Below are 11,713 nucleotides of genomic sequence, written 5' to 3' on the forward strand. Positions count from 1 at the left end.
TAAGAATGTATACCAGGCCTGATCCCAAGATGCATGATACACATGGAACTCCTGTTTCTTTTGGTGGGTGTTATGCTTCTGGAATCCATTGTAGGAGTAGTGTAATAAACTATACAGGATTTTTTTCTCTTTTGTTTTGGCTGCAAATATGTTCCAGACCCTCATGAGTTCGTGCTGGTGACAAGAGTATGTCTGTACAGACAATTTTCTGAGAAATCACAAAATATAGATAACAAGATTTTATATTTGATCTGACATTTTCAAGAGATGAATGGGAATTAGTCATGCAGTTTTATAGGAAGGAAATGGAAAAGGAGATGAGTGGTATGCACAATATGCTGATGTTTTAAATATCCATTCTTTTTTTTAATGAGATACTGTGCCTTATTCATTTCCTATTCTACAGACAGGAGTAAAATGGCGGTGCAGTATCTCAGATACAGCTCTATGATAATGGTTGGCAAATGTTTACTATTTAATGGTGACCATTAAAAAGACTTTTTAGCTTTGACATCACTCAAGAGAGTACAGGGTAGTTATGCTTAAGAGAAGGAATTGGGAGGGAATCTTCCCTCCTTCCCCCCAAGTTGCCTGTAACCAGTGGGAGCATCATACCATCATGTATATTTGGCATGTTGCTGGAAAACCACATAATCCAGCCTCACAGAGTGGTCACCACTCTAAAAAGTCAGCATTTGCTGTTGCTACACAATGGTACATTAGCTACAACAATTCCCCATTGTTTGTAGTTTAGGAAGTAACCTTGTTAAATGTCTGATATTTGCTAGCAAAAATTGATCTTTAATAGTGACCACATGTGTGTGTTATGGACACAGCAGTTTGCTTTTTGTTTCAAGGACAGAAAACTATTTGGATGAAGAATCGATATTAACAAGGGAAAAGGAACAGCTTAAAGAATGGTTAAGTCCCATGTATTCAGGCTGGCAGAGCCTGATGAAATTCATCCTGGAGAACTGAAGGAAGTAGCTGAAGCAACCTCAGAACTGTTAGTGATTTATCTTTTTTGAGAGCTCGTGGAGGACGGGTGAGGTCCCAGAGAACTGGAGAAGGGCAAACATAGTATTATTTTTTAAAAAGGCAGCAAAGAGGACCAGGGGAATTATAAACCAGTCAGCTTAACTTCAATACTTGGAAAGATTCTGGAACAAATTATTAAAAAATCCGTTTGTAAGCATCTAGAGGATAATAGGTTTATAAGTAATAGCCAGCATGGATTTGTCAAGGGCATATCATGCCAAACCAACCTAATTTCCTTCCTTCACAGGATCACTGACTCAGTGGATAAGGGGGGAATAGTAGATGCGATTATATCTTGATTTTTAGTAAGGTTTTTGACACAGTTCCAAATCACTTTCTCATAAGCAAACTAGGGAAATATGGTCTAGATGAAATTACTGTAAGGTGGATGCAAAATGATTGAAAAACTGTACTAAAAGAGCAGTTATCAATGGCTAGTTGTTAAACTGGAAGGACATATCTAGTGGGGTCTTGCAGGGGTCTGTTCTGAGTACAGTCCTAGTCAATATTTTCTCTAATGACTTGGATAATGGAGTGGAGAATATACTTGTAAAACTTGTAGATAAAACCTAGCTGGGAGGGATTGCAAGTGCTTTGAAGGACAAGATTAGAATTCAAAATGACCTCAACAAATTGGTGAATTGGCCTGAAATAAAAAAGATGACATTCAATAAAGATAAGTGCAAAGTACTACACTTCAGGAAGAAAAATTAAATGCACAACTACAAAATGGGGAATAACTGACTAGGGAGTAGTACTGCTGAAAAGGTTCTTGGGGTTGTAGTAGGTTAAAACTGAATATGAATCAGCAGTCGCAGAAAAGGCTAATATCATTCTGAGGTGTATTAACAGGAATGCTGTATTTAAGACATGGAAGACATTTAAGACATGCCCACTCTAACTGTCACTCATTAGGCCTCAGCTGGAGTACTGTGTCCAGTTCTGGCTGCCACACTTTAGCAAAGATGTAGACAAACTGGAGATAGTCCAGAGGAGAGCAACAAAAATGGTAAAATGGTTTAGAAAACCTGACCTACAAGGAAAGGTTAAAAAAACTGGGCATGTTTAGTCTTGAGAAAAGAAGACTGAGGCCTTGTCTACACTACAGGGGAAATTCGATCTAAGCTATGCAATTTGAGTTACATGAATAGTGTAACTCAAATCGACATAGCTTAGATCTACTTACTGCGGGGTCCACACTATGTGATGTCGACGGGAGATGCTCTCCCGTGAACTCCCGCTACTCTTCTTGATCTGGTGGAGTACAGGAGTCAACGGGAAAGCAATCCATGGTCGATTTAGCAGATCTTCACTAGACCCATTAAATCCACCACGGAGGCATCGATCACTGTTCATTGATCTCCCGGTAAGTGTAGACAAACCCTAGAGGGGATCTGATAGCTTCAAATATGGTAAGGGCTGTTATAAAGAGGATGACAACTGATTGGTCTCCATGTCTATTGAAAGTAGGACAAGAAGCAATGGGCTTAAACCTCAGCAACGGAGATTTAGATTAGATATGAGGAAAAACTTTCTAACTGTATAGATAATTAAGCACTGGAACAACCTTCCTAAAGAGGTTGTGGAATCCCCATTATTTGAGGTTTTTAAGAACAGCTTAGACAAATACCTCTCAGGGATGGCCTAGGTATGTTTGGTCCTTCATCGATGGGGGTGGTGGGAAGGGTTGGATTAGATGACCTGTTGAGGTCCCTTTCAGCTCTACATTTCTATGATTATTATGGCTAATTATTTATATTGCAGTTAGCATTCTCAGTATCAGAGCTCCATTGTGTTAGGGGCTGCACAGACACAAGATAAGAGAATCCTTGCCCCAGACAGCTTTGAATCTGAAGAGACAAAGCATGGAAGAAGTGACATATTCTTATCCCCGTTTAGAGATGAAGTGGGTCACAGAGAAATTAATTGACTAGTCCAAGATCACACAGAAACCTGGCAGAGCTGAAAACGTAACCCAGGTCTAGTGAATGCCACTAAATGTCAGTTCAGTGCTTTTGCCATAAGACTATCCTCCTTATGTGTTAGAGATCTGCGCAAGAATACTTTGTAGGAACTCTTGATATTCAGTACCACCACTCCCCCCACTTCTCCATGTACTACTCTTAATTTTTAACTCTTTAAAAATATCCATAAAGCTTTACATGTACATTATTTCTCATTCTTTCATTCAAGAATATAGCGATAGGTGGGGTATTCAACAACTGAAATACTCTTGAGAGCTACTTCAGTTTTAATGCATTTAGTCTGCTCAGCTAGATAATATAGATCTAGTTCCAAGTATTTGCTTTCTGTCTCAATTTGTATAGTATTGGGATGAAATTGGCACCACAATTTTCTCTACAACAAGGAGTGATATAGATCTCTAAGTAAAACAATTTTTTTGAGCTCACAGGAATTGAGAAAATGCTACTTAATTTTCCCTTTGATTTTCTATGATGTTGAAAGATAGTCACCATATATTTGCTGGCTGACCTTGCAACCTTAAATGCTGCACTATGGTGTTATTTCTTGCAGACTATTTGACACACTAAGCTCAGGCTGTGTTTAAAAACTAGAGAACACCATCTGTGTATATCGTGGTACTGCTGTGTAGTCATTTTCCTCCAGTGCAAAGTCTTAAATCCCTTGGTTATTTCTGCTGTTGTTTAAGGCTTTGATAACCAACGCAAAATGTTAAGAAAAGAGGGAATAACTCTGCCTTTTCCCCTGAAATGATCTGTCAACACACCATTTAGCAAGAGTTGCAGAGGAGAGATTCAGGGCAACTATATGTTCTCTCAGGGTATCATCAAACCCATACGTCTCCAGATTCTGAAATGGAATATCCCACTTTATCTAATAAACCTTCTATGGTACCTAAGGAGAGAAAGTATAGCTTTATCCTTCCAGATTTGACAGGACATAATTCAATGTTCCCTCTAATTTTTCCCAAAAAAGAAAAGGAGTACTTGTGGCACCTTAGAGACTAACAAATTTATTTGAGCATAAGCTTTCGTGAGCTACAGTTCACTTCATCGGACTCACGAAAGCTTATGCTCAAATAAATTTGTTAGTCTCTAAGGTGCCACAAGTATTCCTTGTCTTTTTTGCGAATACAGACTAACACGGCTGCTACTCTGAAACCTAATTTTTCCCGTGCATGTGTGGAATTAATTTTGTTATGTGCACCAATATGGAGGTGATGTGTGGTGGGGGTGGAGCTGAGGGGTTCGGAGTGTGGGAGGGGGCTAAGGGCTGGGCAGAGGGTTGGGGTGCAGTGGGGTGAGGGCTCCGGCTGGGGGTGCAGGCTCTGGGGTAGGGCCAGGATGAGGGGTTTGGGGTGCGGGCTGCGGCAGGGACAGAGGACTGTGAGGGACAGGCACCTCTCCCTGGTTGCTGCAGCTCTGGGGCTGGGGGAGAGGTGCCTCTCCCCGGCCGCGGCAGCTCTAGGGCTGGGGAGAGGCACTTCACCCGTATTCTTCATAGAAATATTGTTATTATTTACCTGGGTTCTTAGACTGGGATTAATGAAGGAGCCTAAAGCAGTTAGGTGTCCAACTCTTATTGAAATTCAGTTGGGGCTGGCACCTAACTTCCTTCGGCATCCAATCTGGGATTTTCAGAAGCTGTTTTCAATGTTGTTTGAATTTTGCAACTGCTATTTAGGAAGCTTCTGTGACAACTTGTCTGGAAATAACATGGAAATATGTAAATGAATTTGGATCACAGATACCAGGATAATGTCTGTCCGTGAGACAGAATATTGATGATCAGGATAACAGAGACTTTCTTCTTTTGTTTGGACCTGCTGTTCACCTTTGCTTTCTTTTTGAACTCTGCAAGAATATGCTAGAAATGTTTTCCCTCTTCCGTTACCAAAATATACAGAAGATACTAAATAATCTCCCAAACACCTGAGCGCTCTCTCTTTTATAATGTGTTAGGATTAAGCAACCTATTTGTACATCAATTTTCCTCCAGGCTTGCTAACTATTTCATAAATAATTCTAGCAGTGTAGCAACATGATAGGCCTTCACATCACTAATTTTCTACCCAGCCAAAAAGTGTCAGGTATTTAATGATGACAATATCTTTGGAAACCAACTTTAATATAATATAAAAGGTATCCTGGTTTACAATTGATTTTACTGAGCTAACCGTTTCCTGGGCATCATTATTTTATACAATGGGAATAGGGATAGCTATTTCCTTAGAATAAAACAATTTGAGGCCTGTCATAAAACGCTGAAAGAATATCTTCTCTGCTTCACTTCCCTTTTAACTACCTCCATAAAACTTAAGAAATTGCAATATAACTTTTGAAACCACTTTCACCAGGGCAGGCCAGAAAATGCTATTTGACAGTATTTAGGAGATTATATTGTGCTCCATATCAGTGGATTGTTTTGAAATTATGTTTCTTTTCTGGCCTTTTTGGCTTATATCCAAAGATCCCATTTTTGAACATCAAGATCTTTAAACAGTTCTCTGCCTCCTCAGCATTTCTTCATTCAACTTTTAATTTCATGTCAATTCTCCTGGGCTCTGACTAGTTCACAAAGTCACTTTGTAGTTCTCAGTGACTCTCTGACTGCCAGTATCAAAAATGTTGTTCTTTGGCTGTCAGACAGCTACATTCATATTGCTAAGCATTTGTCCTTAACTTTTAATGTAACTTTGCCAACTATCTCCATCTTTAGGGTCATCTGTATTGTATTTCTGAGGTATCTCACACGTCTTCTGAGACAGTTGTATTGTGTTCATGTTCCTATATACAGCTTTGATGCACAATTTGGATTCTGATAATGATGTATTTTATGCAGGTGCAGTTGCTTTGGCTTTTAAAGGGGAACTGGAGGGCTCCATATAACAATCCCCTGAGCCATTCACCTGAAAAGCATCTGCTAAAATCTGGCTCAGGTTAGTAATGATGGAAACTTGTTACCATTTGATAAGTATTATGTGACTTATGTGGTCTCAGTCCATTTCCTAGTGGGACAGGGATCCACAGATTTTTTTATTTTTATTTATTTATTTATTGCTACCAGAACTAACACATTTGCTGACAGTCTGAGCAAAGCAGCTAAGGAATGAATAAGGGGATAGCCTGAGCAACCCGCTCATACGAATAGTCTCTCCAGTTCAAAGTTGGGGCATATTGATGGGGCACTTTGAGAAGCTTGCAGTGTGTTGCACCTACTCTTTATGTGCCCAGTTTAACAAAGCACTTGAGCATGTACTAATCCTCATTGATTCACATTCTTAAAATTACGTATGTGGTTTGTTGGAGCAAGGCCTAGCTAAATAAATAAGGCTCTTGACTATAAAATATAGAGGACTTCACTGCCCCTTATGTGAATAGTATTGTCATTCTGACATCTTTTCATAAATATTTGTTTCACTGAAAATAATTTTGGAGGCGGAAGGGGGAAGTGCTTTAAACGATCAAAACTGAGGGAATACTTGCATATGCAGATATCATATTTGAAATTGCATAGATGTTATGAATTTTGTATCTCACACACAGAACATGCAAGACTATCAATGTTTCCAGTGTGAAAATTTGTGGCCTTTGAAGCAATTATCTATCAGCCCTCCGTTTTTTTTTCTATGGTGCCAATCACTGAAGCCTTTAAGTATTAGAATCTTAAACATTATATTATATATTTGCACCTTATCTATGTATCTTGCAATGGATATATAGATCTTTGATTAATGTTGCACCCGTATTGCTCAAATGTTATAAACAGGGAGCAAAAGTAGAAATTTATTCAAACAATAGGTCCATGGCTTTCTGTGAAACCAGAGATGATCTACTAATACAGTGGAACTTCAAATTTAAATACAGTCACAGTTCACATGTCTCTAACATCAAAGCAAAATGCCACAATGCCCAATCAAAAAAAATCAGCCTTAACTCTGCCCCTAGATCTCAACCTGTAGATCATTGCCTAGTCTCAACCTGTAGATGACAAAATCTCTTACATCCACCCAAACTACATCATATACATTTCCTGCATGGGCTACAAGCTCCCATAAACAGCACCATAGAATATCCTCCAATATATCTATCTATTGTAAACCAAGAGACACCATAAACTTGATCATCCCCTCTTAACATTCCACTATGGTGAAAAGACTACAACGTATTCCTTCTTATTCTCCATATACAGTCCATTTACAAAACCATTCCCCATCCACTATTCTATCAGTCAGAAAGCTTAGTTTACCTCACCAATTCTCTCTATATACAGACTGGAAACCCAGCTAACCTTTCATATCTACCTTCCTAATATAGGTCGTCTGATTTGGCCAAGCTGTGAAAGGGTTAAGGGTGGCCTAAAACCCTGATCCTGAGGCTGTTATTTAGAACAGCCATAGGGGACTGGCCCCCAAGGAGACCAGAATGGTCCAAAGGGGACACCAGAGGCAGAGTAGCTGTCCCCAGTAATCTGCCATTATCCATTAGACACTGTTAACAGAGTGCATCCGATGAAGTGAGCTGTAGCTCTTGAAAGCTTATGCTCAAATAAATTTGTTAGTCTCTAAGGTGCCATAAGTACTCCTGTTCTTTTTGCGAATACAGACTAACATGGCTGCTACTCTGAAACCTGCTAAGAGTGCATCTTTTGCTCTTTATACAATATAAGGAACCACACAGGCACAGTGAGGTCCAAATAATCATGTTTTCTAACTATATATAAACAATCAAGGCCTAGCTTCCTATATGCACTGTTGCTCTAGCTGGGGTTCTGGTGGCTTCTAGCACAGAGAAGACAGTGAGCGCCACACATGGCGCATAAATTATTTAAAGGGATACTGGCCAATTTCAGCACATTAACTACTGTAGAGGCCACAGACCTCAGAGTACCTTATTACTAAATTACGTATTTACTATGAATGAGAGGCGTTTACATGCTTATATACATTTGATAGGTGACTGGGTTTCTTTTGAAAGAGCAATATAAAGTTCACAGTTCTCTTTAAGGGTATCTCAGACTTTTTTCCTTCCTTTAATTGTTTTCTTCCATACATTTAAATGCTTAAATAGGTGTTTTATTTAAAAAAATCTAAAATTCCTTTTGTATATTTTTGTTGTTTTAAACTACAGTTTAAAAAGTTTTATCATAGCGAATTTCAATATTTTTTCCAAATAATAGCATGTAATTATGTCTTTGTTTTCTAAGAATTGTGTTGTGTTTATAAGGACTTGTGATGTGGTGTTCATCCCACACCAGTCCTGAAAGGGTTAAGGAAGCTGAGAACAGGCCAGTTAGTGATATAGGCCACACATGAGGGGTTTAGGCTGAAGAAGATTGGAAGATGGAGCTCAGCTGAGCAGGTGGGGGCTGGGCTAGTATAAAGCCAGGAAGCTGGGAACAGAAATGGCTGCAGTGAGGAAGTCTCCAGCCACTCTCTGTGCATTAGAGAGGGAAGGAGGGAACCAAGGGAAAGTGAGGGACCCTGGCCCTGAGGGAAGGGTATACCCAGAAAAGAGAAGGGTGATGAAAACTTCTAGGAGACAAGTAGGAAGCAGCCCAGGGAGAGAGCAGCAAGGTTGGGGACTGAGTTTTTGTAGGGTGCCTGAGCTGGAACCTGAAATAGTGGGCAGGTCCGGGTTCCCCTGTCAGCTACTGACAGACTGGCAGTGCGTGGACATCCTGTCCAGTGAGACTCTATACACTGGAAGGGGAAACCACATAGTGACCTGGGTGGAGGGCTGAGTCACAAAGAGGAAGCTGTAGTCCCTAGAGTGAGAGAGGGACCACAGAGTGAGAGAGAAGACAGAAAGTGCAGAGACTTTCAAGTCCAATATCTCCTCTTTCAGAGAGCTGATTTTCAGAACAGCCAGGAGGAGGCACTGCAGCAGTCAAAGAGCCGCCCTTCCCCCCCCCCCCCCACCATGATAGGATTACAAGAGCTGCTGTGGATCTTGGGTCCATAGGAATAATGCTCATGATGAATATTTTTTAAAGGGTGCAGTTTCTATGGCTTTTCAAAGGTCTGCAGGAACGCTAATTTATTAGGAGGAGAAAGAATAAAACAGGGAAGAGTAGAGACCAGGGGATGGATGGGGAGCACAGGAGACCTGAGCTGTGGAGGGCTTCTTGAGAGCTATGGAACAAAGGATTTTAGGAATTGTACTTGGTCATCAGCTTCCTACTTGTGTCCCCCCCCCCACAACTTCTACCATCTTCTCTCTATGAGTCCTCAACTTCCCTCTGCTTCTCTGGATTCTATTCTTTCATTTCATGGCCCGAAACAGTGTCTCCTATGGTCTTTAAAAGATCAGCAGGTATGCTGACTTTGAGATAAAGTGGGGAGGAGGGCTTTATGAAACAGGGAGACTAGGGCTTTAGGGAGTGATTGGGTATCTTAACTCGGGAAGACTGCCTGGGAATAAGGGAGCAAGGAATAAGAGAGATCCTGCAGAGTCCCTGTTCTCAATGTGCCCTCTCATGCCTTCTCCTCATGAAATCTAGTCTGTTCTCAACAGTTTTCCATTAAATGGAACCTATCCAATCTGTTGTATGTTCAGTTCTGGTATGTTGTGTAAGATGATGTCACTGATTGTTGAAGAGCATATGTGTTGTTGGATAAACAATGTGAACAATTTCTCCTCAAACTTCCGCTCCCTCCATTCAGCATATGGATCCAAGTGTTATTTAATAATTTTATGTCTTACCTGTTCCCTGGGCTACATGGCTGCTGTTTGCCCCTCTTGTGGTAATTTGATTGATGTAACCTTGCTGTTTTGATGGTTGACTTTAACTCCTAAGAATAATTTTGGACTACAAGTTCCAGTGTGCCATGCTGCCATGGTTGAGGTAGTATGGCACTATAGGCTTGTCTTAAAGGGTCAGTACACTCTATTACAGGTAGCATATTCATTTATGTGCCAGCTTCAACTTGTTTCTTTCAGTGTTTTCATAAGAGATTGTCATTGAAAATTGAATCTAGTGCCATGTTTGTCTTTCTCTGTTAGCTTCAGTAACAGTGACCCTTGCTTTTGTATCTTATTATTTGCTTGAAAAATAGCCAAGTTTATGATGGAAATTATTTAACAAACGAGCCGTGAAAGATCACTTCACTCCATTGTGAATATAGAGGAAGATGCTTGCTCTTTAATTTTATTTCTCTTATAATGAGATGGAGAGAGAGTAAATGGAAATCAGTGAATTGCTTCTGGAATCTGTAAGGTCCTCATACTCTATCCTGATGAGAGCAGTATAAATCCCCCTATAATGTAGAAATACATACTTCACAAAAATTTAAAAAGCAATTTCAAAAACTATATTAATGCCACATTATTTCTAATATACATGAATACTGGAGAAAGTTTTCTAATGTCCCATAAACTTGTATCTTTCTACCGTTACACTGATTTTAATTCCCTTTTTAGAATTATGATTACTAATTATGTATTCATAGTATGTAGACTTAGTTATTAATGATGATGATATTTTATGGTTCTCTTGAACTGGGGAGGGCAATCTTATTGGATTTTCTTTTCAGGTTTTTTTAATAATATAAATAATGGGTTTCATTGCATAAAACTTTGATCTTTGAAGGGTTCCAATTCTCCTTTGATTCCAACCTCTCATTCCTTTATCCAGGTGAAAATGATTCTTGGATCTCATCTGCACCCCTTCTTGGCAAAGTCAGTCTACATGGTGCATCTAAACAGCACAACCCCCTCATGAATCTGAGACACCCCAACTTTAGTTGTCTGTGGAAGTTTGTAGATTCAGCAGTGATTATTGCTGAGGAAGACAGCAGGACAGGAGGAGGATCAAGTGACATGCAACCTCTGAAATTTTTTGTGTACAGTATTACATATGTATTGTATATCTTTATGCACTGGAGTCTTTTATTGTATAAATTGCATTCTTGTCATAGGGGGTAAATTATTTTCCACACTAAGATGTGTGTAACACTGTACGCAGCTAAAAAGTATGTGAGTGCAACAAACAATGCTATAAAAATATCATGAGTAGAAGGGTGCATGGTGTTTCTGTGCTCCCAAATGGCACAGGAGTCATTACCTAAAAGTAAATCAGAGATTCCAGGTCTGCGCGCTCTCATGCTGGGACCAGTCTCCCCCGTTCAAAGTCTTTATCTTCCCAGTGTTCTTGTTGCCTTCAGCATAGATGAGGAAGGAGAGAGGTGGTCTCATGATGCCACTGGCCACTATTTTATACTCTGAATTCATGTCCCAGGGAAGATACTGGCCCAGGCATGTCCTGGTCAGCCTTGCTAAGTCACTTGTGGAACTGTCTCTTACAGAATTGTAAATCTTTTTTACAATTCCCCTGCTGGTCAATGGTTCGTGATGGTCACTTCACACCCATCTGGGTGTGAGCCACCTCCTTTGTTGCCACTGGAGAACTAGGAGTGAGTGACTCCCAGGCTCACAACATATTACAATAACAACCGTATAACAAAGTCTCATAACTCTGTATGCAAGGATGATATACATATTTTGACAGAAGAATGAGTTTCAGCAGATTGTGACCTTGCATATGATACCTTGCAAGGCGTACCTTGTATAAAATGTCTCAACTATATACCAGTGATGAATGTGGGGGCTACAGGGTGCTACTTTGAGGGACAGCATGTCACAGAGACTGAGGAGTGTTTGAGTCTATACTGTTGACTGTGATGAAATCCAGC

The 11,713-nt window shown here is 40.0% G+C and overlaps 1 long non-coding RNA gene across 3 annotated transcripts in view; it reads left to right on the forward strand.

Annotated features, from left to right (window-relative positions):
- Positions 1–11,035, forward strand: part of LOC122458941 — a 30,004-nt gene extending 18,969 nt beyond the window's left edge. For all 3 annotated transcript variants that reach the window (XR_006279305.1, XR_006279307.1, XR_006279306.1), the window contains exons 2-3: positions 858–1,006; positions 10,657–11,035. This is a non-coding gene — a long non-coding RNA (uncharacterized LOC122458941). The remainder of the gene's footprint in view (positions 1–857; positions 1,007–10,656) is intronic.
- The last annotated feature ends 678 nt before the right edge of the window (positions 11,036–11,713 follow it).

Source organism: Dermochelys coriacea, chromosome 2 (assembly GCF_009764565.3).
Source record: "Dermochelys coriacea isolate rDerCor1 chromosome 2, rDerCor1.pri.v4, whole genome shotgun sequence".
Lineage (NCBI taxonomy): Eukaryota > Metazoa > Chordata > Testudines > Dermochelyidae > Dermochelys > Dermochelys coriacea.